General features: G+C 26.7%; 1 long non-coding RNA gene across 1 annotated transcript in view; it reads left to right on the top strand.

Annotated features, from left to right (window-relative positions):
- The window catches only part of LOC122715603, a 62115-nt gene extending 39277 nt beyond the window's left edge, over positions 1 to 22838 (top strand). The window contains exon 3 of the long non-coding RNA XR_006346869.1: positions 22640 to 22838. This is a non-coding gene — a long non-coding RNA (uncharacterized LOC122715603). The remainder of the gene's footprint in view (positions 1 to 22639) is intronic.
- Positions 22839 to 23047: the final 209 nt, after the last annotated feature.

The raw sequence follows: 23047 nt of genomic DNA, 5'->3' as shown, positions 1-23047 counted from the left end.
CAATAACGTATCCATGAATATATTAAATATTTTTAAACAATTTTTATTTTTAAAATATTCTCAAGAAATCTTCCAATTTGACAAAGAAAATTTATTTTCCGAGCAAATTTTATAACCAATGTTACATTGAATATATAATACAAGAAAGAAGAAAAAAAAACATTTGAATCAATTAAATCCCCAAAATTTTTAAATTTACTTCCTCCTATGTGTAAAATATAAAAATTGTCAAAATCCAATAATTCTTTACACTTAATCACAAATACAATCATCCTTGCGATAACTAGTTAACGTAATCATATTTTTCCTACTTGCAATAATCACAACTCAACGCTATGTTAGAATTCGTTGCAGAACTTTCAAACTTTCGTACAACTCAACGGAACGATCATGCGTGCCTTTGTACCACGCTTCGAAGCTTCCCCGCGAGTTAAACAGAGCGAGAGAAAGAGGTTGAAAGGCGAAACGAAGCCGTAGAGTACACTTTGCCCCCCTTCTCTTCCCTTGTTGGCACAATTAATGTATGTGTGTGTATATGTGCATCAAACACGGTATTAATGCATTTTCTGAAACATTAATAACTCGGCCCGGTCGCGGAAAATAATTGAAATGCGTTCACATTGGACTGCGATGCCGCTTAACTCGGTCGCGCCATCTAGCTCACACTTCACGCGGGATAATTAGAATGTAATGGAATTTCCTGACCGCGCCGTAGTTCATCGAATCGCGCGAAATAACATAGTTTCGCGTTACCCGGAGCTGACGGAACGTTTATATTGCGAATCAAGGTTCGGTATCGTGGATTCGATTCAGTTTTAGGTGGCACGTCCGCTCGATGCTTTATTTCGAGGAGATGATGAAAGGATTTTAAAATGGTTTTCTGATGCTTCGGCTGTGAAACCGTTTCGAGTTTATTTGCTGTGAATGCTTTTGTTTTGGGTCGTTTTTAGATAGATTTGTCTTATTGTTAACGATACGAATTAAATTTGAAAAATTTTTTCGAAATTTAAAATATTAATAATATTCGTTTTTTTTTTCTTTTAGAAAGTATTATGTTATCGAAAAATGAAATTTTAATACATTTTGATTTCTGGGATTTTTTAATTGCATCAAGAAGTAAAAAGTATCGATTTTTTAAAAGTTTGCGTTAGATGAAGAGAGATGGAGATGGATAGAAGTGTGATGGAAATAAAGTGATTCTATCTCTGTTACTGTTTCGTCTAATGCGAACTAAACACAAATTCAGTTGAAGATTATTATTGATTGAATAAAAATGAAGATTATAAAATTCTATGTAATGTTATCTAAATTATTCTGTATCTGGAATTCAAGAGATTGGAATCCACAAAGTTAGTTTACAAAAGGATTCAAGAGACTCGAGAATTTAATTTTTTAATAATTTTTTATCATGACTAAAGAATAATATTAACTAATATTGATAATATTAACTAAGTTGATATTAATAATAATATCAACTTAAAATATTTGTTTATATAACAAACAATTACCGTATAATTCAAGAGATAAATAAAGAACTTGTTAAAAATAAATAACTGAAATTTCGTTGTATTTTCTTATATATTTTGATATTCCGAATTATTTAATATTTAATTGTTATCAAATATATTTTCAAAATAGGATAAAAGATTAAATAGGATAGAAAGAAATTATTTTTAAATTAAAACATTGATCGAAATAGTAAATATTAAAACTGTTTTTTACATTATTTATTTAATATTTATTCAACTATATTAATTTAAAGTACTCACAATATTTTTGTTTTCTTTATAAATAATATACAAACTTATGTTTTGCATATAATTATTAATTATTTAATTTGATTTATTTTAAATATGAAAGTTAATGTATTAAAAAATTAATTAACATTGAAATTACAAATCTAATGTATATCCATATTAATAATATTTAAATTAATTAATTATTAATAATATTCCTCAAGAAATTATATTTTTTCACTATATTGTAATTTATAATAATTTATATTTTTTATCAGGTATATAATTTCATGCATTGATGCATTAATGCAATGATATAATTGTCATGTTAAAATACTGTATAAAGTTGAGGCAAAAAAAAACATGCTGATTAAAAAACATTTAAAATATTAAAAAGTAAAAAAAGAATTCATCATTATAATCCTGGTGCAAAAACATTTGCAAACGTTTTTCAGTAATCAATAAAAACAAACAATATAAAACTTTTAATTTTTTACAACAAATTTAATACTCTCATTAAGATATCATGATAAAATTGGAAAAAAAAATTTTAATCAAAAAAGAAACATTTAAAATAAAATAAAAAAATAAATAAATAAAACGAATTCATCATTAATACCCGATAAAAACATTGCTTTTTAATAATTGCAAAAACAAACAATCCAAATAAAACTCTCAATTCCAACAAATTGAATAAAAAAGGAATAAAAATAATGGAAAAAAAATATTTTAATTAAAAAACAAAAAAGTAAATAAAATAAAATGATAAGATACACATATATATATAAAACACCATTAATCGAAACAACGACGAAATTAGCACCCAATTCCCTAATCGAGGATCATTGACCGGTGTTGAAAACAAAAAATAACGACTCGTTACTCGATAACAAGCCGCGTAAAGTTGACGATAACGAGTTAATTACCGTGTCTGAATCGCACGCGTATTAATTAACGTAATTGACACGCATTAATGAAGGATTCGATTGGCCGCCCGTTAATGACGAATGCGTTGTCGCGATGAAAAGCGTGGAAAATTATTTAGCGCAGTTGAAAGGTGCACGCTCAAGCGGCAGCAATTAATCCAAACGAAATTTTCATCTAAACACGGGTGGTAGTTGGCGCGTTAAGTGGGCTGTGGTAATAAGGTGGCTCGTTTCCTCTCCGTTTAACGGAACACGCTGGCAAAAGCCTCTTTGAAATTGTGATTGGTGCATGTGAAATTTTTTTTTTTTCCTTCTTCTCCAAAACTATTCCAAAAATTTGAGGTTAGGATGAAAATAATAATAATTTTCTTCGGTTTCCACAATTATTTTAATTTACTCGTAATGTAATAAATATAGTAAAAGATTTGTGATTACGTATAAATTGTTTAAATTCGTAAACAAATATTCGAAGATACGATAATTTTTATATGAGACTTCGTATAAGATTCGCTTCGAATACAGTTAATACAGTTAATAAAAGTAATTGACTTTGCGAATATTTCATATTTAACGTTGAATAGGTTAGGTTAGTATATAGGTTTGTCTCCTTGCGATTGTATTTTTTTTTTTAAATAAATGTATAATGAATATACAAAAATATCAAACTCAAAAATATCAAACTCTTATGTCAAAAATATCGAACTTTTTTTATCGATGTACAATTTTGTTATAAAATATTATATTATAGATGGCTGGATACTTTCGTGGTAAACTTTATCAATTTTATATCAGGAAGTAACGAAAAAAGTTTTTATAATTATACATATATCGAAGTTATTTTTGCTTATGAAAATATAAATTTTCAAAAGATGCGCAATAATTAATGGTATAACAATAAGTATTACAATATAAATAAATCTTCTGTTTATATTAATATTATTTGTATATTTCATTAAATAGTCATAAATCATTTGACTAAAATTTTTAGATTAAAATAAATTATTTAATATCAAAGCATTAATTCGAAAGAAAAAAATATATATTAAATATTAAAAATTTGTTTTGCATATATTTTATTCGATTATAATGAATCATTTTTATTAATATCTTATGAAAAAATAAAAAAAAAATTGCACGTCAATTTCTTTCATTAAAAGGATTCAAAGTTTTTTTCAAATTTAAAATAATATAACATTTGAAAGTAGAATAGAACTCTCAAGATCGTATGACTATTCGCGATCACTAATTAATCACGTTAATTTCTCCGTCGAAACGATTCTTAAAGCGTTCTTTTTCTACAACACCAGCGCTCTTAATTATCGTCATACCCTGATTCGCTTTGAGGCAAACATCGGCCATTCGATTATGCGCGCGCATTTGTGGTCCGTTTATGGTGCAAGGCAAGAAAACGATGCAATTAAATATTTTATACAGATAATTTTCTCAATAATCTACCATTCGCCATTTTTGTATCCGATATGCTGTTTCGAATCATCTAAATTTATATAATACGAGATACCGAAGTGAGTGATTTATAAATTAAACTGTTAGAAAATAGCGATTGATTTTTAGATTTAGGTTAGATCTAACGTGTGACTTTCTGGAAATGAAAATTCAGTATCAATGTAATTCGATACTCTTTTGCTGGCATTTAATATACCGTGGATTGTGAAAATATTTTGAATGTTATCTTACAGTGAATTTCGACTTTAAGAAAAATTTGTATGTATGTATATAAAGCAATATATTACTCAAGATAAACAAAATGAAATCAACATCCAAAGTTTCTACATTTCTTCATTTTTTTTTAAATATAATTTAACCTGGCAATTTCTTTCCCGCAGTTGAGCACTAAATTCTGAATATTTTGCAATTTAAAATTTTCCTTCATCTCTCATCATTATAAAGTTATATTTAAAAAACGCTTTAAAACTTTGATTTCATCTTGTTAAAGTGATATTTATGGTAAGAAGAAATTGCTGACTCGTTTCACACACTACAAAATTACAAATTTGAAAATAAAAAAATTTATCATTAATATTTCGTTAAAAAATATAAAAATGTTTGAATATTTTCGTAATTTCTATAATTTTGATTTTCTTTTTTATCAAAATATTTATCACATTCGTTATTTTGAAAATGAGACTAAATCTGATGGAATTTCACAGATTTTTTTTAATTAAATCGAAAGTATATGTTACTTTAGAGATCAGGAAAATTAAAAATGCTGATCTTAATTATTTTTATTATACATTAATTTTAATCAATATATTCAAAATGATAGATAATATTTATTTGCAAATATTTATTCACTCTGATTTCAAATTTATTTATGTGAAATATTTCAACAAATATTAAAATGATCATTAATATTTTTATATCAATCGTTAAAACTAAATATTAAGACTATTCAAATTTTATGAAATAAATTTTCTCTATTAAATTTATAACTATACACTTAAACAATTGATCTTATCTAATACTTTTTCAACAAAAACAGATTCACGAATTTGGAGTTCTTAGATTCACAATAACAAAATCTAATTGCTGAATAAAAAGGCAATCGTATAAAATCCTTTAAACATTATGAATTTTATATACTCTAAAATCTAAAATCTATCCTTCATTCAATTATCTTATTTATTTAAATTATTAAAAAATCTACTCTATCTCAATCTTGCAATCACCACAATTATAATAATTCCTTTGTTTCCGACACGCTTTATTTTTCTCAAATCATCGTAATTCGTAGCAATTTCACAAATATATCTTCTGATAATTGAAATAACGCGGTTGCAATCGTCATTGATTCGTGTGCGTATCTTTTTCTTGGATTTCTCGCTCATGATTCCGTTCTCCTTCCCCTCTTCCTCGGTGTTTCGCGTGTAACCGACTCTCCTTCTTCTCCGCGACGCCTCTTTCACCGGTGAGAATTAAAAATATTTAATTAAAATTAATGAAACACCTACGTCACGCATAGGGAAAGTCAAGCCCGGTAATTGGAGAGGTCTGAACCACAGGGGGAACACACCCTTTTGTCAGTATTCATTCCCCGCCATGTATAGGGGTGCCCTCTTCATCAATTTCCTTTTCTATATGACTGTATCGTCATGAAATTCTTTCTTCGTTTTTTTTTTTTAAATTTTTTTAAATTTTCTTTTTTTGTATTTTTTTTTCGAACGAGAAACAGAAATTTTGAATCTATCTATCTAATCTATTTTTTTTATTTTATTTACTATTTTGATTTTTTTAAATTTTTTTTTATATTTTTTTTTTTTTTTTTTGAATTAGAAATAGTAGATTTATAATTCTAATCTAATCTATTTTCCTTCTCTTTCTTTGTTCATATCTTTTGTTTTCTCTTCTTTTTTACTACTTTTGATTTTTATTATTTTCTTTGAGTGGTTAACTTAAATAATGCTTATGGGCCTTAATTTAATGTATTCTAATTAATGTATTCTATTTCTATATGATTATTTTATTTTTTCTTTATTTATTTCTCTTTTTCTTTTTTCTTCTATTTTTGCTATTTTTATTTTTGGTCGAAAAATATTAAATTTATGGATTTAACCAAATCTATTTCTTTTTTATCTGATTATTTTATTATTTATTTCTTTTTCCTTTTTTCTATTTTCCCTTTTTCTTTTGTTATTTTATTATTTTAATTTGGAAAGAAAAGGGTGAAAAATAATAAATTCACGATCCCAATCAAACTTATTCCTCTTCTATATAATTATTTGTTCAATCTTCTTCATTTATTATTTTTTTTCTTTTCTATTAAAATTTCTTTTTTTATTTTTTATTTTTTTATTTTTTTTGTTCTTTTTTGAGGGAATGAAGCGAGAAACAGTAGATTTATGGGAAATGTCTACGCTCGTTTTTGTCTCGTTCCTTCGTATAATATGTATGGTGGTTGGAATCATATAGGGGAAGCTTGTCCTGCGAACATTGCAATGTTGAACACAGTTCGTTCTTTTTAATGACTGAAATGGAACGTGCTGATTTTTGGACTTGTCTATCCGAAATAAGAGTGTCATTGTTAATACGTCAATGTAATAAATGATGTAATAAAAAATATAATGCTGCATTTTACACCGCAAATGGGTTTGCAATTTGAATTTTTAATTCGTTAATAAATAGAATACATTTGATTGAAATTGAATTTTTTATTTTATTTTCTATTATTAAGCCAATCTAAGATAACACTAACATTCAATAAGAATAAAGTTACAATTGAATTTCATACATTAACTATTCTTATATACCGAAATCTAGAATTCTTTTAATATAATTATATTTAACCTATTTTTCTCCTGTTATTCTCAGTCATTTTGAGATAAATTAAAACTTGCAATTAAAAAGAATAAAATGATAATTTAATTGAAAATTTTAAATTAGATCGTTAATTCCTTCAATTTCTTATTTACAAAAGGAAAAGTAAAAAAAAAAAAAAAAAAAAGATTTATTTTTATACAAAAAAAAACTTTATCAAACTATATACTCAAATAATCATAATCAATTCTCTTTCCTATTATTAAGCCTAATTCTAACAATAAGATAAAACTAACAACCAATTTAATTCAACTTTTTCGAATAAGATTACAACTTCCTTAAATGTTTTAATTAAATGCACAATCAGATACACAATTTAATTTTTAAAAAGAAAAGAAATCTATTTCTACGCAATGCTTTATTAAAATACTTAATCTAAACTCATTCTTTAAAAATCTCTTTAAAAATCAAATTTATCAATCATGAATAAACTCGATCAAAATCATCCTTACTAACACGTTGCCAAATCATTTCTACAAATCTCTCATCAAAATCTATCTACATCATAATCGCACTAATCCAATCGCCCGAATAAATTATTTTTTTAAAATTTCCCAAAAATCGCCAATACCATCATATAATCAATATCAATACATATGAAAAAAAAACCCATTCCCACAATCATAATCACAAATAACGCGCCCCATAACCTCATCCTTGTTACTAACCTCTCCACGCGTCCGTCTCGACGCGTTTCACTCGGTTTAAAAAACTCGCAAACTCGAGGTATCCTCGAGTCTCGAATATAATCGTCACAGTATCCACGACTGCTCTTCCTCTCCCTCTCCCTCTCCCTTCCCTCCCCCTTAAAAGGGGCCAACGACGACGCTGCGAGGCGGGCACACCAAGTTGTAATTAAACTTCAAACAGTGCGTTCCACGTGCATCGAGAGGGGATACAGAGGAGGAGGAGGAGGAGAAGGAGAAGGAGGAGAACGACGAGAGAGAGAAAGAGAGGAGAGGAAGAGAATTTTTTTAATCACGCCACGATGCACCTCCTATCGAGGGAACTTCATTTTCTTCGGCTCGTCGCCGGGGGAAAACCCAATTTTCCACCAGTTTTTCCCGCGTGCACCGGCTAACTAACCGGTTTACTTCCGATATCCGTGAGAAATAATAATTATATTTCCGGTATTGGGGTGTTGTCGAGGGGGGTATGACGCTCTGATGGAGAGTGAATAGGCAATTAAAAGAGAGCGTCGTCGGATTGATTATGAAATTTTTACTGGTAAAGTATTATATGTATAGTTTATTGTTATTATTATATATTATTATATATATCGTATATTGGGTGGTGTTAATATAGTTATTAAAGGTATTTCAGAGGATGAAGGATAAAATAGATAAGGGAATGGCAAGATTGGCGCAAGGAATCTTTAAGATTTTTATTTTTAAGGCTTTAAGATAGATGAATATAAGAATATAGAATTTATTTAATATGTAATTTAATTTTGAGATATTGAAGAAAATTAAATGTAATGAAGTGAGAATTGAGCGATATTTGTTTAAGAAATTTAAAATTTTGCGATTGTATAGAAACGAATATATTTTTCTTATTCAAAAATTGATATTTATTAATAACAAACTAATGTATATATGATTTTCTTCAAAATAATATTCCAATATTTAAAATCGAAGAATATATTCAAAGTAATAAATATTTATTTTTCCTAAATTATATTAAAACGAGCAAATCATAAATTTGGTGGTATATTGGGTGATGTTAATGTATTGGAGGTATTTTAGAGGATAAAGGCTAAAATAGAAAGGTTGGCACAAGGAATCTCTATAATGTCTCTAAGATTTTTGTGATTTTATCAAGATAAATAATAATTTAGAATTTATTAATTTGGGAAATTGGAGGAAATAAAATGTAAAGAATAGAGAATTAAACGATACTTGTTTAAGAAATTTAAAACTTTATAAATAATCTATTTAAATATATTTTTCTTATTCAAAAATTGATGTTTATTAGTAACAAACTACTATATATATGATTTTTTTCAAAACATTATTTATATATATATAAATAAAATTAAAGAATATATCCAAAGTAATAAATATATAAAAGATACATTCATTTAGTATTAAATTACTTTTCCTAAATTATATTAAAAAGAACAACTGTAATAAGAGAAAGAACAATATGTTATTATAATCTTTTGATGAGAATTGAGGAAATAAAATTTTAAATTTGTATTTAAATTTCTTCCCAGTTTTTCATTCTTAATAATTGAATTATTTACACGAAGTTTTCAACAGTTTCAAAATCAAATTTTCCATTTATTTCTCATCGACCTAATATATAATATACGAGAGAGTATATTATAGTAGTAAGTATACTTGAACTAGATTAGTATCCTTAGGGTTATGATAATAATTAGGATATCCTAATTGTGGTTCTCGTACGTGATCGATAGCCAAGTACTCGAACTTTCGTACCTATATATCTTCTCACTATGAAAGTTCATGCACATATTCTTAATTATGAAAATTGAATAAAATCAATTCATAAATTAGATTCCAAAGCAATAATCAGCACGAATAATCTAAAATTTGAAAATTCAATGATTCAAAATTATATTTAGATCTTATCTAACGTACATACAGAAGAAAAGAAAATTTTATAAGTACAATTTAAATCAATAATCTTTCACGTTGATAATAAATTTATAACATAACGAAGTAATCTGATTTAAGTACAGACGTATATCTCATTATATAAGCCATCTATTCTATCTAAGTCCTCGTTCAAAATCGAAAGACATCACTCTGATCATGTAACAATATTTCATCCTGTCATTAACATTGAACTTCTTTCTCATCATTTATACCTGACATTGTGTATTAAGTAAACGCTGAGTTTAAATTTTCTTGTGGAAAAGAATGGAATATAAATACAAGCAATAAGTTTTTATTCATTAAAATAATTACTTTTTAATTTGTTTGACAGAAAGATTAATTATAAACATTGATTTTGTAACTTTTGTAAAATTCTACTTTTGTAAAAGTAGAATTTTGAGAAGTAGAAAACTCTTTTTTGATCTCTGTTTTTTAATTTTGGAGATGAATAAGTTTCTAATAATATATTTATATATATGCTAATTATCAAAGGTTAAAATTTTAAATTTGTTATTTTAAAGTATTTAACATTTGTTCATTTTTCATTTTAAAGTATAATTTTTTCTTTCATTTAATTTTTTTTTATTCTATATATAATTTAATTTTTAAAATTAGCATCGAATTAATAATTTTGATTTCTATATCAAGAAATTGGACATATAACTATATTTAAAATTCTAATAAATCTCAATTTCTACCAATACCAAATAAATAAATAATTGCTAATTTATGCATATCACTATTTTAAAAATTCTAATAATTCTCGATTCAAAATTTCGATACCATATATCAAAATTTAGATAGATCATTATTTTATAAATTCTATCAAGTTTTGATTCAAAATTCTAATAAATCTCGATTTTTACTAATACCAAATAAATAAAATTGACAATTTATGCATATTACTATTTTAAAAATTCTAATAATTTTCGATTCAAAATTTCGATACTATATATCAAAATTTATATAGATCATTATTTTATAAATTTTATCGATTTTTGATTCAAAATTCTAATAAATCTCGATTTCTACCAATACCAAATGAATAAAATTGACAATAAAATATCACTATTTTAAAAATTCTAATGATTTTCGATTTAAAATCCTTTATATAAAATTTTAAATTTCGATCTATACTGATACCAAAAAACAATTTATAGACTTATAATTCTAACTTCGTTTTAAAAAATCGATCGTTAATAGGTAATATTTATAATAAATATACACACGAAAACAAATTTCAATCTCGAGTCGATATTAAAACTTTAGCCTAAAAATGGCGATGTTTAATTGAGCAAAAAAATCAGTGTACACATAGGCCACGCTGCATTTTCGTTATCACAGTTTTCACACGAAATTACGATATCGCATCTCTGATTCCACGAAATCAGGAGGTAGACATTAATCACCGAGTTATTACTTCCGATGCGTGTTCTCTCAACCACCTTCATATACGTCCGCTTTCTCATTCACTTATGCACACGTTCGTTCTCTCGCTCGCACGTCTGCACACTTGCGCGCACGTAAGAGAGAGAGAGAGAGAAAGAGAGAAAGCTACATTCATTTTCTTACTCCTTCACTTTCTCACCCCCTATTTCATCCTTGCACTCACCCGCACATTCAGATTTTCCATCTCTCATATGTACATTATCTCTCAAAAGTATATGAACACATGCGTATTTTTCAGGAAATATAATTGAAAATTTAATCACGCATAATGATTGAATTAAATGAAAATGAGAATATGAATATATATGAATGTGAAATTGAGAGTGTGAAGTATGAATTAGATACAAGTGTTATAGAGAAATTATATATTTTTAGATATGATTTATAAATGAATGTGAATTAAAGAAAAATAATTAATTTTATATTTTTTTTAAATATAAATTTAAATATAATAATTAATTTCAAATATTTTTCGTATTTTTTAATATTTAATAATATAATTTGATTAACTTTGAAGTTTGAATTTGTTGAAATAATGGAATTAGCTAGTCGTAGTAGATAAAAATGCAAAGAATTATGTGAAAATTATTTTAAATTATTAAATGCAGTAAAAGGAAAGATTTGAACATTATTATATTTATCATAAAATTCATATATTAATTAATTAGATCCAAATATATAATTTCATATTATTTCATATTATTTAATATTTAATATTTTTGAATGACAATTTGATCTGATAAAAATATAAAATAAAATAAATAAAAAATATATATATATATTGATATGTAATATTTCCTGTATTCATTACATGCTTTCATTATGCAAAGTAAAAAGAATTGCATCTATGACATATAATATTCTCATATAATTAACTCTTTCATAGTTATATCTTAAATATTACAATATGCAATAGTTGAAATTATAAAAACTGAAAGAATTCTTTATAAATATATCTAAAATCCGAAGTTTTAAAACTCATAATGATAAAAAAAATAATTATTCTTTTGTCTATTTTGAATCATTTGTAATTCTATTACACTATTATCATGTTAAAACAATTTAAAAAATTATATCATATTATTATCAAATTCAGAAACAAAAATTTAAAACTTCAAATTTTCTAATATAAAAAAACCATAAAGAATCTTTCTAAAAATTAATTTTAAGAAAACCATCTTTTGCATACTAAATTTACAGTTTACAATCGAGTTTTTTTAATCATTACAAAATAATAATATAATTTAAATATTGTCCGCCATAATTTCTACAAGAATGCAATACCTAAACTCATATAAATGTTGGTTGATTTTTCTTTTCTCTTTTTTCTCCATTTTTTTTTTTGTCAACACAGTGCACTGAATTTCTTTCAGGATTAATGATAGCAGACATCTATGTTATTTAAATATTAAATTAAAAATCACTGGAACCAAAATTCGCAAATGTTTTACTTTTCTAAAATCTATAAACATGTGACTTTGATTTTTTTTTAATTCTTAGAGAACTCATCGTTGAGAACCACTGAGTTTATTTTAGTATCATTAAATTTTAGTATCATTAATCATCTATATTAAAATTGATATTTTATTATAATCTTCTCTTTCTCTCACATCTTTTTCCAATCTTTAAAAAATTCACTTCTCGTTATTGAGAACCACTGAGTTTCTTTCAGTGTTATCAAATGACAATCATTTATATTAAAATCAGATAATCGAAATTTGCATAATCGATATTTTATTGCAATCTCTTGTTTCCCTCCTCACATCCTTCTTTCTTTACAAAATTTTTCTCTTGCTGAGAACCATTGAGTTTCAGTGTCACCGAATGTGACAATCATTTATGTTAAAACCAATCATTGGACAATCGAATTTCATATAATCGATATTTTACTGCAATCTCCTCTTTCCCGCATATCTTTCTTTTCCAATCTTTAAAAAATTCGCTTCTGATCATTGAGAACCACTGAATTTTATTTCAGTATCATCAATATATGTTAAAACCAATCACTGGATAATTGAAATTCATATAATCAATATTTTACTGCAATCTCCTCTTTCCCTCACATCCTTCTTTTCCAATCTCTAAAAAATTCCCTTCTGAGAACCACTGAGTTTCTTTCAGTATCATCGAATGACAATCATCTATGTTAAAACCAATCACTGGACGAATCGAAATTCACATAATCAATATTTTATTGCAATCTCCTCTTTTCCCCACATCCTTCTTTTCCAATCTTTAAAAAATTCGCTTCTGATTATTGAGAACCACTGAATTTCTTTCAGTGTCATCGAATGATAATCATCTATATTAAAACCAATCACTGGATAATCGAAATTCATATAATCGCTATTTTACTGCAATCTCCTCTTTTTCTCACATTCTTCTTTTCCAATCTTTAAAAAATTCCTCTCTGAGAACTATTTTTTTTTTAGTGTCATCGAATAGCAGCCACCTATGTTAATTCAAATCGATCACTGAACAACCGAAATTCGCATAATCGATCATTTTACCATTCCACAATCTTTCCATTTCTTTCTTTTCCATTTCTCTCTCTCTCTCTCTCTCTCTCTCTTTCTCTCTCCTCTCCTCTCATCACATCTTTCTTTTCCAACCCCCGTACAACTCACCGACTCGCTGAGAACCGCTGACTCTCTTTCGGGATCGAAATGACAGTCTGGCCGAGAGGCGCGAGCTTCGAAAGCACTCTCTACCCCCCTCCTCCGTCTCTCCCGCTCTTGGGGGTGGATTTCTGTGCCCGAGCGGGAACGATATGGGGATATCGCGGCCCGTGTGTACACACGCGTGTGCCTGCTTCTCTCCTCCGCGCGCGTGTCTGCGCGTGCACCCGCGTATTGAGAGGAATAATCGCGGCGTGGCCGTGTGTCGGTGTGCGGGAGCAAAAAACTCTTTTGCGAAGGGTGGCGGCCGAGGGAATGGAGGGGGTGTACTACAATACAGCTTTTGCAGGTGGAGGCCATAGAAAAGCCCTGTCTGGCTTAAAGGGTCAGGCCTCGGACGAATTCGCGATGCCTCGTATCGTCGTATCGACGGGGTTGGGACGGAGATACGAGACATAGGGGGTCGCTGTCGAGACACTGGGGTGGAGATGTGAATGAGGAACGCGGGAAAGAGGAGATGGTGCAAGAGAGAGAGAGAGAGAGGGGATATATACGCGGTATGACGTTCATGACTATCGGGATGGTTGGGATCGGTACGTTGCGAAAATGAATTTTATTTTTTGATTCTTTTCTTTTTCTTTCTTTCTTTTTTTTTTTTTTTTTTTACTTTTTTGTAGAAGAGGATGTTTAGAGAATGATTGGAATTTTACTTCGTGTTTTTTTTTTTTTTGATAAATTTTTTTCCGTTTAAAGAATGATTGAAATTTTGTTGTTTACTTTTATCGTGGATTTTTTTTTTAAATAAAATTTTTGATTGTATAATATTTATAGCGAAAGTGAAGTAGAATAATTAGAGAATAATTGAAATTTTGTTGTTTATTTTATGTTTCTTTTTAAATAAAATTTTATAATAATAGAATTAATAAATTTTTTTAAATTTTATAAAATTAATAAAATCTCATTTAGCGAAAATGAATTTTCTTTTTTTTGACTGGAGTTGAAAGAAGGATTAAAATTTTGTCACGCTTTCTTTTTGTTGCAGAAGTCTGGAAATTGATTTTTTCATTTATTTTATGCTCTTTTTCATTAAATAAAATTTTAATTATACAGGCCAAAGTGAATTTTGTTTTTTTTTCTGAAGAATTGAGTTTATTTTTTGTTTATTTTATGCTCTTTTTTTGAATTTAAAATTCTTTTATTGAAATTTTAATTTTACAAGTGATTATAAAGCACAGTAAAATAATCCTTTCAATTTTGAATGCAAAGAGAAATTGATGTAAGATTTTAAAAAAAATTTTCTTGGAATATGAAAGTATATCGTGCACCATTTTGTTTTGAAATTATGATTGTTTTAATAATAATCTTTGAAATGCTCTTTTGTGACTAATTTTGGAGATTTATACATTTGCTTAATAATTGGAAATAATTCTTAGAAAATCTCTAAATAAATAAAAATCATTATTTTGATGAGATTATTTTTAAAATAAAGTAAGAAGTAAATGATATTCTATATGGTATTTTTCTATATTCTAAGAAAAATTTAAAATTCAATCGTCTTTTTTAATAACTTTCAAAGATTCTAGAAGATTGTTTTGCTGTACATCCTGCATATGTATGTATATACCAATTAGTCGTAAAAATCTTTACATCTTACGAGTTCATCTAACAAGTTTATGTATTATAAAAACAAGCAATAATTTTGTTTTATATGAAATTTTACGATTATCTAAAGAGTAAGGAGTTATATATGGAGCAATTTTATTGATGAAATAAAGAAGGGATATATTACTTCATAATTTTAATATCTTTTTTTTTTAATTCAACTTTTTATGAGATAAAAAATGTTATGAGATAAAAAAACTTTAAATTTTCATATTTTAATATCCCTTAAAATATTATATACCAAATTAGTAAATGATGAAAATTTAAAACTTGATTTCATGTGTCGAAACAGATTTTCTGAAAAAGAAATTGTTGCACGTATTTATTATTTATTATTCTCTTTGTATATTTATTAAAATCATGATTTTTGAGTTAAGCGAATTTCCTTGTAAGATCATTTCTGTGAATGACTAAGTAGTAATAATAATAGTTTTTTAATAGTAATAATAATAATAAATTTCTTTCCTTTAAACTTTATATTTTTTAAACTTTGATATATTCATTATTTCACACATAAAAAGATAAGTTTGAATATCATATGAATTATAAATCAACAATAAATTATTTTTTCTTTCCTTAACAATGATATTTATTCATAATTTTATTGAGAATTTTATATAATGTTTCTCTTTAAATTTTTAAAGTCTCTCGTTATTTCATCGAATGAATTATAGGTATCATGTATATATTCCAAATATTTTTTAACATTGATATTTTGTATTGATATTCACGAAATAAAACAAATTTCGATATTAAATACTTTCAAAAATTATCTTTAAATAGGAAATAGCAACAAATTTTCATGTTGCCATGGAACCAAATACAAATCATGAAAGATACGAATCTTTTTACGAATTTTTATTTCCTCAAGAAACTCTCTTGAGAAACTCGTTTAAAATTTTATCATTCGTGATCTTTCAGGAAAATTTTTTAAATCTTGAAGAATCTTGAAAATTTTTGCGCTTCATATATTCCACAAATTAAGGATCATTTTATGAATTTCATTATTCGCGTTTTTAGAATTAATATCTTCGTATGGGAGAAAATTATTTCGTACGACTTTTCTCTCATGAGTTTTTGCTATCGATGCAAAAATTAAATCGAGGTTGCAAGAGACTAAAAAAAAACTGGTTAGCATCTTAAGTTTCGAAGAAATATTACGACTATATTATTAACAAGAATAGTTTACAACTTTGTTGGATTTTGTTTGAGAAGATGAAATCTCGTGAATCGATGGGAAACGATATAAGTGGATTATAATTAAATTTCAATTTATTATGCATATCGCGTATTAAGGACAATAGTGGTTCTATGATATAATAAAAAATAAAAAAAAATATGCTTTCACAATTTTTTAAGCATTATATTTTTCAGGTTAAGAATTTAACATAACCTAGTTTTTGCAATTATTGTAAAATATTCTGTTGTCAAGAACGTGTTTTTGATATTAATCAATTAAGAATTATCATTTATATTCAAATGTAGATTAACAGAATCTCGATTAATCCAAACTAAAGCAAGCAAAAAGAAAAGATTCAAAATTTATTTGAATAATGGAACACAGGTTTTTCTTTTTCTAAATAAATTCTTCTATATTTTAAGGGAAATTGGATAATGATGTAAAAAATGGTTTTCATTATGAAACTCATATAAATTGTTTAATATATTAAAAGTATATGCATTATTTTTTGTAAATTAATTTTCCATTTTATTCTTTTTGACAATTTTATAATATTCTCATCACTTTCTAATTTCTTAAGTATTTCCATTTTTATTTCAATTATTGTATTTTTAATAAAATAAAGTAAATATAAAAATTTAGAAATATGTATGAATTGTATACATACATAAGACAGAGAATGTACATTTTGGAATTTATAATGAAAGAATTTTTATATTTAAAAAATAGACGATAGGTTATTTTATTAATACAATTTTTCTTATTTGTATTTCTTTTATCATATTGTTAGTTGTCAAAAAATTAAGATGAAAACATATTTTATTTAAACATTTTTTTCTAAAGTGTTAAAATTACTCAGAAGATGAAAATAAGGGAATTTAAAAATATGAAATACTTAATATTTACAAAGAATTTTTAATATTTTTTTAATCTCCACTATAATAGACGGAATATATAAATAATTGTGAATAATAATTTAGAAATCGTGATTCTATGGAAAACACTGATTTGCATAGACAAATGAAAAGGGAAAGTGAGTACAATTATTCGAATCTTTACGAGTTTCACCTTTCACAATTATCGTTATACCTACGCAACGTACAGTACTGGCTAAAAATTTGGAATCACTTATTACAGCCATATTCAATCTTTAATTTTATTATTTAATTAAAAATTAATATTGCAAAAATAGATACTAATATTCACTTGACAATCGACAATCTTTTATAGGGAAATTCATCTAATGAAAATTTGTATAAGCATAATAAGTTATAAATTTTTTCGTTCGAAAAAGTTCTTCAAATGAAATCAATCCTCAAAGTTATATTTTTTCACGTTTGAAAATTTTAATTGGTAATTTCTTTTTTTTTTTTTTTTACAACATTAAATTCTGAATTATCATCAAATTTAAAATTTTCCTTTGTCTGATAATTAAAAAAACTGAAAATATCGATTTTATCTTAAAACAATATTTACATATCTAGCTCGATATAAAACCTATCGAAATTAAACAATTATTCATTAACATTTCGTTAAAAAATAAAAAAAATATACTTTCACAATTTTTTAAGCATTATTTTTTAGTTAGGTTAAGAAGTTAACATAATCTAACTTTTGCAACCAGTTTCGTCGATTCTCGTAAATGAATCAACGATTACAAATTTTTGGCCATTGATGTACTATTTATTCCTAATGGATATTCAACACAAATGCCAGATACACACTGACAGTTGCAATCAACTAATCTTTTAACAACTAATTCTTTTAAAAATAGTGGAATTTATAGTTTTACCAGAGGCAATAAATTTCCACTCGTATTTCTACTGATCGATCGCTCGATAGAATTGCATTTTATTCTGTGAAAAAGATATACTAGGAAGTATAGTTGTATGGTATCTTCATTGTAAAATTACTCTTGGATGCACCTGTTCCATACTTTCCTTTTTATCAACGATCTTAGTGAGCTGTGACGGCGCTATTCACGTCGTTTTCACTGTCTACACAGAAGTTTTTGATTTTTATCGCGTCGTTCGTGTTCCATCGTCAAAATTGTCTGGAAATTTCGCCTGTTGGAATTTTATGGTGGTCAAGTTGAAGAAAAGTTTTTTTTTTCTTTTTATGCAGATGTATATTGATAATTATTTTAATTGTACGTTTATTTGATCGTGGTGGTTTATGAAAGCATTTGGATATCATTTTAGAAGAAAGTTTATTTAATTCGAAAATTTTGATTTTAATGAAAATTGATTTTTTGTATGTAGAGTATAATAGATTAAGGGAGATGAAATTAAACATTTTTTCGTGTTTCTAACAGAGCATTATCCAAATTAATTATTGTTAATTATTAGAAAAACTATAAATATTATAACTATATTGATTATTGTATTCGTTAAAATAAATATTCTAACTATTTGTTATTTGAAATAAATAGTAATTTTTTAAAAATTTTAACATTTTGCATTTTTTCGAACAATAATTTGTTCGAAATTTAAGCCATTTTGTTTTTTTGAAATAAAATTTCGATAAAAAAGAATTGTTCCATGTACGTCTGAAAAATTCATTAACATTTTTCACTGATAAATCAATAAATTAAAAAATACTTTTTAATTCATTTTAATACTTTTTATCATGTAAATATTTACAAAATTAGTTGTATATAAATAAAAATCAATAAAAATTAGAGGATCATAAGAGAAATATAATTTTAATATTTTTAGAGTGAAAATAATAGATTATAGTATGAATTCTATTTATTTATTTATTTACTAATATTAATCAGACTGAAATAAATTTTACATTATTCACGAAAATTGTACAAATTTTGCCTTAATCCTTTGACAGCAGTAAAATTACAAGATCTTCAAAATAGACTCTTTTTTCGAGTAAAATATTTAATTAACTTCTTTTTCTTCATAAATTATGATTGATCATTTATGACTCTGATTTGTGAATTGTAAATCAATGTTGGCCAAGGTTTAAGAAAATAATTGCACTTTTATCATCAAACTAATTTCTAAAATAACGAAATTCAGAATAAATATATTTTCAATTTCTTACAGCCAATAAAAATTGTAATTTTAAATACGATATCCCGCCTGTTCTGTTGAATTCTAAAGTAACAAATATCATTAATGAAATATAAACTTTAAATTCTAACATGGTAACATCATATATTCAATGAAAAGAAAAAGAAACACGATCGAAATTGATTCTTATAATAATTCTGATTTCGAAGATCTCTTAACCTTTTATTATTCCTTACTATACCATCGATATTATCCCATTAATAAAAATTTTGAATTCTCCGCCATCTATCATATCGCAAAAATATTCAGAAATATTTTTAAATAATAAACGAACGTGTATCGACCAATCTTACTTATTTATCAATTCTTCCCCGCGTATACGCACAATTGGCAAAATTGGAACGTTCCAACCATCCTTTTTCACTTTCACCGGGCGATAAATTTTATCTTTCTACTTCCCCCCCCCCTCTCCCCCCATGAATCGACGAACAGCGCAGACGCTTGGGATTGCAGTAATTTCGTTTATCTCGATTCGTTTCGAGCGATACGTGTAACAGCTTTTAACATCCATATTAATTTCGCGCACGGTGTTATTTGCATGCGGAACTTGGCCGCTTCGTCCGTTCTACTACGGTCATAAACTGCTGTTTGTTGACTGCGTTTACACGAGCGTTGAGCGATGAACAGTCGGCAACTTCCGTAAAAATAAATTATTACGGCAGGATCGCTCGATATTTTCCATTAAACCCGATATGAAATTGTACTGAATACCGTAGGACGCGAGAAAAAGAAGATTCTTTTCGAGCAAAACATTTAATCGTAAGATTCTTTTTCTTTATAGATTATTATTTGTAAATCAATGCTATTATCAAAGTATTATTTTTCTAAAGATATAGAGATTGTCAACATTTTTTCGTGTTTCTAACAGAGTATTATCCAAATTAATTATTGTTAATTATTAGTAAAACTATAAATATTATAACTATATTGATTATTGTATAACTATATTGATTATTGTTAAAATAAGTATTTTGGCTATGTTATTTATTATTATGTTATTTGAAATAAATGGTAATTTTTTAAAAATTTTAACATTTTGCATTTTCTTAACACTTGTACAACACTTTTCGCATTCAACGATTACAATTAAGGAATATATTTACTTCGAGATTTTAATCCTTTGCATGCTTTTAATTTTTTTTTTTTTTTTTTACTTAGCAATAATTCTTTAATTCATTTAAAAGGACAAAAAGGATCTAAAAAGAAGGTCTCAATAAAATATTGTGTGAAATGGTGCAAAATATGTAACAAATATTTTTTTCATTTATATTAATTAAGTAATATGTTAATAAATAATATATATATTCAATTTATTTGAATTATTTATAATTTTATAATTTCAAAGTATGAAATTTTTTAAAACATTCTCCTGGATGAATACCGGGCTTCCTATCACAAGTATCACAATAGAATGTTGTTTCTTTCCTTCCTCCTTTGATCTTCCGATTGGAACACACCATACAATCTTTGTGTTTTTTATGAGAAAAAATAAAATAAGTCTTCCCATCTAATGTTGAATACTATCATCTGTAAATTGGGCTTTTGTATAGGAACACGAAAATCTTTGATTAGGCTCATCAATAATTTTTCTCTAAATTTTATACGTTACATTTTTGTCATATAAATTTTGTACATATTTTGAGTTATATATTCGTAGTCACTATTTTCATACTCAATTAATTACTGGTTGTTTTCTTTTTATTCGAGGCATCCTTATTTTTATATTATTTAGTACATAAAACAAATGAAACAATGTAACAGTTTAATTATTATTACGATAATAATTTTAATTAATAACACTGATATTGTTTTTATGTAAACAAAATATGAAACATCACGAAAAAACACGTTCTTTTTTTGAACACGTAGCACACTTACATTCAAGGCAGCTCAAATAACTATTTTGATTTTATTATAATAATAACAATTTAAAACTGTGTAAAAATGGCAAAATATGATAAATTAATCTTTAATTAAGTATTTAGAAGAAGAAAAAAAAATTTTAAATTATTTTAGAAACTGCGTTGTATAATATCGAGTCTAGCTCGACATTAGAGTCCTAATTGGGATGAAGATCCCATTTATTGAGATATTTAATTTAAATAAACTTTAAAGTAAAAGTATGATTCACAGGTTTTGATTTATTAATTTATTAATTATATGAAGCGTCATGCCACAGGTGAGTTATAGAGAGTATAATATATGAGTATATTATATATATATATATATGAGTATATTATATATATATATATTGAGTATAAGAGATTAAAGATAGCGAAAATGTAATTGAATTGCGAGAGAAAGAGGAATGCAATAGAGAAATAGTTTTTTTTTTAAAGAAAGTAGTTTTCATAAGAGATTCGATTGAGATTGATTAATCGTCCAACTTTGAACAAAAACAATTTCTCCTATCGTTCAAGTATAATTCAACGATCACTTTCACCAGTGAAATTACAATAACGATTGAAATTCGTACATTCAACGATTGTTAACGAAAGATTAAAATCTGCTCGACGATTGTCCAACTCTGACCAAAATCAATTTCTCTATCGTTCGGTTATTCGATTACTTTTAATTGTCATGATTACAGGTTATTGTCCAATTTTTAACGAAGACAACATCGTTAAAAATTCCCTATCCCTCAATTATTCAACAATTATTTTTAATAATCAATTTTGTAGATACGATTTATATGAACGAACAACGATCGATAATGATTAAAATTCGCGGTATTCAACAATCATTCGATCATTATCCAATTCCAAACGAAAACAACTCGACGATTATTTTTTTTATCAACGATTAAATAATTACAAAAATCACAATGATCATCACTGTTCAACTCCTCAACAACCTTTCAATTCCCCTATTTGACGATCATTCAACGATTATACGATTACCTTGACAAAAATACTTTTTTAATAATCGTTATTGAATCATCAAAAATCAAAAATCCACTCTAAACTCTAGCGAAACAAGCAAAAATAATTCCCTCGTCTTTCGTGTTATTCAATGGCCACCCGTTACAGATTCGAGGAGCGTATGCAACGAGTGGGCCCGTTGTAACGCTTCAGCTAGTCCCTCTTTCACCCCCTCCTCCCCGACGACTTCACCCCCGAAGAGAGAAGAGGCCGGAGGAGGAGGAGGAGGAGGAGGTAGCAGGGGTGCAGGCTGCGACTGGATGCAGGAGGAGTAAGGGGGATCGCGCAGACATCCTCCTCCCCCTCCCTAGTGCAGGCCACCCACGCCATGATCAATATTACGCCCCAGAGCTACGGCATCCAAACCGACCCCGAGACGGACTTCTTCCTGTTCCAAGCATCCAGACGACCGAGACGGGGAAATGCAAGTTTCAGGGACGAAAGTTCCCATCGAAATCGGAAGCCAGAAATTAGGGGGGGGGTTGGGAGTGGGGTAGGGGTGGGGTGGGGGTGGCT

This window comes from Apis laboriosa, unplaced genomic scaffold (genome assembly GCF_014066325.1).
Source record: "Apis laboriosa isolate Shangri-la unplaced genomic scaffold, ASM1406632v1 scaffold39_cov144, whole genome shotgun sequence".
Lineage (NCBI taxonomy): Eukaryota > Metazoa > Arthropoda > Insecta > Hymenoptera > Apidae > Apis > Apis laboriosa.
Note: the sequence above shows the minus strand (reverse complement) of the source record. Positions and strands in the feature narration are given on the sequence as shown.